The sequence below is a fragment of the Triticum aestivum genome, chromosome 6B (genome assembly GCF_018294505.1).
Source record: "Triticum aestivum cultivar Chinese Spring chromosome 6B, IWGSC CS RefSeq v2.1, whole genome shotgun sequence".
Taxonomy (NCBI): Eukaryota; Viridiplantae; Streptophyta; class Magnoliopsida; order Poales; family Poaceae; genus Triticum; species Triticum aestivum.
Genome location: NC_057810.1, coordinates 632808318 through 632814925, shown reverse-complemented (window position 1 = coordinate 632814925; position 6608 = coordinate 632808318).

Below are 6608 nucleotides of genomic sequence, written 5' to 3'. Positions count from 1 at the left end.
TTGTCTCTTTTCTTTCGATTCAGCAAAGCTAGTTCGAATAAATAGGATTGTCTATATCTTAACTCCTTTGCCAATTAAGCTTCAAAATTGCAGTCTGATTCAGAAACAATCGAACGATTGTGTCGTTAACTCCAGGAGATTCTCGTTAGATCTTAGGAACGCTGCAAGCCATCATATCATATAAGAATAAGATCGACAATTGATATGGACAGATCTTACTACAATCATATTACTACTACTCGCACACTGATATGGACAGATCATACAAGATCGAAGGTACGTAAGACAAGGTCCTCTAGATTACGAAAAACTGTTTGCTTCGCCTCATGTGAGACGGACCCCGAGCTATTCTTCAATGGCGCACCGCGCGCACATATTTGGCGGCGAAGTAACTCGTTATCCTAAGGACGTCCCCGTCAAGCCCGTCGACAGCGTCACCCTTTTCCATCTCCCCGGCTGGACCTCGCCGAGTTTCCACCGTCGACGGCCTGCCGCCGCCGCATTCTGCTGCACGAAGGAGATCAACGACGGTTTAGACGTGCACGGGTGCAGCAGAGCAGATCGACCGACGGATCGGTTGACAACACGTACCGTCGCAGGCCGCGTGGCCGTGGTGGGGGGCGGCGGCGCTCGAGGTGCCCTGCGCCTCGCATTCGCAGGGCGAGACGGCGCTCGTGGCGCTGGTGCCGATCTCCTCCTCCGGACGAACGAGGAGCCAGCCGTCCAAGCTGGGCGAGGGAGCCAACGGCGGCTTGCAGCACTGCCGGCTCGACTCCTTGCAGTAGGCGATCGCGCTCGCGATGGCCTCCTCCCTCACCCGGGCGGTGCCGTCCTCGCCGGCGGCGACCCTCCCGTCCGGCTTCGTCGCCCGGCCCTTCCGTCTCCCGCGCCCGTCTGACCGCTCGTCCGCAGCACCGGCGCGCTGCAGATTTCTGGCGAACCTGTGCAGGCACCGCCTTAGCGCGTGGCCCTTCCGTGCGGCCGTGTCACCGCCCTCCCTCACCGGTGAGCGCGCGATGTTCGACGAGCTGCTTCGGGCACCGAGCAAGGAGGAGGAGGTGGACGACCTCGACGCCGGGGAGGAGCCCGGGTCGGAGGCCACCTTAGCGTCGCCAGGGCCGAACGCTGGCGACGAGGAGCTGCCCTGCTCAACGCTCGAAGCGCCGTCCGTGGTCGCTGCCGTCGCCACGGCCGGCACCATCGCCGCCCACACGGCGCACGGGAACATCCACGCCATGACGACCTGGAAGAAATGCATGGTGATCAGGAGCACTGGGGTTTGCTTGCAGGCCCTTGTGCACGTAGTACGTCCTTGTATATATATACATGTCGCGATTGCGATCGCGTTCGCCTCCGACTCCGGCGGTGGTTGCAGGGGGGGGGGGGCACGGCGGCGTCTGCGGGCGCGTGATTTCCGAAATCTGAGATGCCACAGCGAGATTGCCAAAATCCTGTGGCTAATCTATGGAATACTACGGTGGTTCCTTCCATATACGGAGGGAGTACTAATTACTGCACGGTTTAATTACTCGATCGTTGATTTATCGGATGAGCTAGTAATGCGGACGGATCGCTGATTTATTACCATATTCGATATTTCCTGAGTTATGGCCTTGCCATACCTGGATTGATTTATTACTATACGTGGATTAATTATGATTTATTACTATATGATTTATTACTATACGTGGATAGCCTTACCATACCTAGTGGTAATTTAAATTTATTACCATATTCGATATTTCCCGAGTTATGGCCTTACCATACCTGGATTGGTAGCCTTTGGGGTAATTTAAATTTATTACCATATTCGATATTTCCCGATTTTTGGTCTTACCATACCTGGATTGATAGCCTTTGGGGTAATTTAAATTTATTATCATATTCAAAATTTCCTGAGTTATGACCTTATCATACATGGATTGATTTATTACTATACGTGGATTAATTATGATTTATTACTATATGATTTATTACTATACGTGGATAGCCTTACCATACCTGGTGGTAATTTAAATTTATTACCATATTCGATATTTCCCGAGTTATGGCCTTACCATATCTGGATTGATAGCCTTTGGGGTAATTTAAATTTATTACCATATAATTGCCATATTCAAAATTTCCTGAGTTATGACCTTACCATACCTGGATTGATAATTAATATACATGGATTAATTATGATTGATTACCATAAATACGTTGGGTATTGCCGGTCAGACGAGAAAAGAGAAAACCCGATGGGAGGGGCTGGTGGGAGGTGGGACAAAGAAAAACCGGTTGAAAATAAACCGGTTGAAAATAAACCGGTTGAAAGTGGGGGGGGGGGACTATTCAACCAATTCGTCCATTAGGAGTAGAGATTACATTCAGATTCGACAATGCTAGCTATCTCCCTAGGAGAAGTCCAACCAATCATTTGTTGTGACTGTGTTTATAAAAGAACTCATATATCTATTGGTGCAGAAAGCCAAATTCTACTGTCGTCATCAGATACTTAATTACTTTCTCGATTCCCATCTGGAATTCCCGCCAAGAAGTTAACAGGAGCACATATGCAAATAATATGTGCATGTGTCTGCAAGAAGGCAGAGTTACTATTCGACAACTACCATAACATGCAAGTGCTGGTATGCATTTGCCACACAGAAAGTAATACTAGACGAAACTGCTTGGCTTGTTCACAGGAGGAACAATCTTATCCAAACGGAATCGCAGCTAGCATTCTGCTTTTTTAAAGCGGTCTGTTATAGAAGCAGGAGAAGAAATTCGTTCTAGTTACGTTGGCCGATTAGGATTTGTGTGTGTGCGCGATCTGGGAAGGAGGCCGGCAGAGCCCAGCAGGACGGATTAGATTTGGATTCCCGGCCGTTTGCAAAAGTTTTTCCTGGGAAGCATATGCACCTAGAAACATATATAAGATTATACAATCCCAGAAAACTCACGTGCTTGTACTTGGCCTGCACGCAACTGAAAGGCGTGGGTACGTAGGGATCGAATATGTTTTTGGACCATCTGGCTGTACAAGTATCGATTGGGTTGGTTAAGAATATATTGGGCGCACTGAAGGCGAACACACACAACTAACGCCTGGATGCTAATGTGGCGACTAGCAGGCTGACACGACGTACGGCTACGACGAAATTGCGTGGCTCTAGCTAAGATAACTTGTGTCGATCGATCTAGAGCTTAGTTAAAGCTTGCATGCATAAAATTGTCGCCTATACATCTATATATGCACTATCATCCTCCACTGCCCACTTTGATGACTTGTAGAACAATGTACATCGCTAGCGAACAATGCCGGCGATGATATGCAAATCCACAAGACGAAATCAGGATCCATCCATCGATGCACACGATGCTATAATCGCTTGAACAGATGGTGCCGGGTGGCATCTCCTTTTTATTTACAGAGAACCATTCGCGAACTATTCATGACAGATTTCTCTTTTTTGTTTCTTGATGTATGTTTCGAATTTTGATTTTTCAATTTTTTAGGAGTTATCTTAATATGTGCTGTGAACATGCATGCATTTTTTTAGATTTTTTCGCAATATTTAAATTTGAATTTCAGCCGCAAGGCACACGGTGACATGCAAACGTGCATGCACTAGTAGAAAAGAGGGCTTTGGTCCACCCTGGGTTAGCCCAGAACCGGGACTAATGGTGTCATTAGTCCCGGTTCGTGCACCCAGGGGCCACGTGGGCAATTTGTCCCGGTTCGTTTGGACCTTTTAGTCCCGGTTGGTGCCACAAACCGGGACTAAAGGGTGCGATGCCCATTAGTATCGGTTCGTGGCACCAACCGGGACTAAAGGTTAGACCTTTACTCCCGGTTCAAGCCACCAACGGTACTAATGGGGTTTGAGGCATACCGGTACTAAAGATCATATTTTCAACCCCCCCCCCCCCCCCCCCCGAATCGCCTTTTCAGTTTAAAAAAAATAAAAGAAAATGATGAAAATGTCAAAAAAAAATAATAAAAAAATTAGTTTCTCATGTGATATGTGGTCTAGTTGTCTACTAAAGGGCCTTACCAACCGGGACTGATGCCCCCTTTTCTACTAGTGATGTCACATCTCATCGATCTCGTTTTCTTTCGGTTGCGATCTCCCTGGCTCACTTGCAGTGGATTCCAAGGAAAGATCTTTCCGGAGTCGTCGTCGTTAGATCTTCCTCTTTGTTTTTCGCCGTGGATTATATGATAATGCCCACTTGGTTATCAAAAAATAATAACGATAATGCGGACTTGAGCTAACTACTAGCGGCCAAGATGCGGATGATCAAGACCGTCCGTCCATTGCACCCCTCGCCAGTCGTACGTAGTACTACTACAGATGCCGCCATTTTGCATGCTATCAGCCAGGAGCCCGTGATCTGAATCTTTGACTCCTGCGCATGCTGATCCGATCCGATCCGATTCATATAATGCCAGGAATTAGATCTGCACGTACATCTTGCTCGATCGCTTCCTCTGCTGGGTGGAAAATGGCGTCAGGCTGGCTCGCGACCAAAGCAGATTCGAGAGAAGCTCAGGCGACCAATATAAAATAGCCATGCAATTACGCATGCACAACTTTTACCGGCCAGAGGACTGCAAGTCTCTTGGGCCGGCCGTACGTGAGGCCGGCCGTTCACGAGTGACGGACGGACGGTCACGCACGCTAGTCCAACTAAACTCCAAAGCGGCCCCGGCCGCGGTCACTACTTTACTAGACCCGGCGTGAGCTAACTGCTCTGTTCCTACGCTAGCTATCCGGCTAGATGCAAGTTTGAAGCAGGATTCCACTTGATCGACAAGATATCCGGGCGCGTGAAAACCCAACAAATCAGTTAATTCAATGTGCTAATCTCTTTTGATTAGCAATAATTTTTGTAATTCTCTCTTCTGCTAAATCAATGAAAAGCCAGGGAGCTGGATCTTTCAAAAAAAAAAAATCAATGTGCAATAGCGTATATAATGACTAAGAGGCAGCTTGCGAAGAACATTCTGACATTGTAGATGTGCTTGCATGCACATAATTTATACATGTCGCATTTCTAGCCGGTTATATGAATTCCTTTTCGAGAAAGTAAGGTCATGAAGAGAAACGCAAGAGTGTTGCACCAGGACTGGGTTTGATCTAGTGCCTGCTGGCTTGTGCCCATCGAGTACATTTTTTGTGTATACTAAGAAACATGCTAGTGTGCTGCAAAAGAGAGAAACAATCTGTCGCACACCTTAATGAGTTTGCCATTTTCTCTCGTAGTACTATCGTCGATGGTGGTCACTTGTCTACAAACATGGTAAGTCTCAAAGTAGTGAATTTGGTCATCACATTCTAGCATCCACTAATTATTAGTTCCTTCATCCCATATTAATCGATGTTCAAATGAATTTATCTAGCAAGCAGATGTATTGCTAAATACATCTATTTGAGCATCTATTAATAAGAGACGGAGGGAGGATATATAAACTTGGCTAAGCAAACTTTATAACAAAAATATTCAAAAGAAACGGAGGTCAGTCTCAAGGTGACGAGTTTGGTCAGTTGCCAACCTCCTCCACCGTGCATGTTACGTTGCCCACCAATCCAACGCCGATCTGTCCATGCACGCCACACGTCGTGCCCTCAAATCACAATTCGGACACCTGTACATGTAGGTTAATTACCACACCCCTGTTTATTCCTTCTTTTAATTTTAACTAGCAAAAGAGCATGTGCGTTGCAACGAAAGAGAAAACATAACACACACTCTTAACTCAACGACCATCACTCAAGACCACAATAGGACCATCTTCTTTATTTTTGCGAGGCATCATATTTGTGTTGCTGCTTATCCTCCTTCTCACCCTCGCCGGTGATGGCCTCGGTGTTCACACAAAACAACAAAAAACGTGTGTTGAATATGGTTAATCCTAAGGCGTCTCTCTCTTCCTCTCTCCTCCCTCTCCCTCTATCTCTCGCTCGCTCGCTTTCTCTCACTCTCGCGATGAGAAATCTGTTGTTTTCCCTTGTGACATTTTTCAGAGGTATGCACGTGTAGTTATCGATGATTTCTTTTCCGTATATGGTTATAGTGGAGTGTTTATTTGCAATCCAGATCGCCGCCGGTATGAAAAAACGGATCTTGCACTAAAAATTATAAGTTTGCTTCCATAAAAATATTTTAAAAATATTTAACAGGTAAAATTAACACCATATTTAGATTCCACACATTTTTCTAATAAAATTTCATATATAATATGTTAAAATCGAAGTTACGGTTTAAAAGATACAGATAATTTAGAAAATCATTTGGTTTGACTCAAATATATTCCAAAATAATATTTAAAGATACTTAAAAGGTAAAAATAATCTCATATTTATATTCTACATATTTTTCTAATCAAATTTCATATATAACATGTTCAAATCGGAGTGACAGTTTAAAAGATATTGATGATTTTAAAAAGCATTTGGTTTGACTTAAATATGATCCGTGGATGAATTACCTAAAACATCAGGGGGCGTTTCGAAAAATGTAAAATAACGGTTCGGGTGCGACTTAAATCCGGACAGCGGGTTGATTTCAAGAAAAGACAGGGACTTTTGAGTAAAATATGAAAATAACGATTCGTTTTA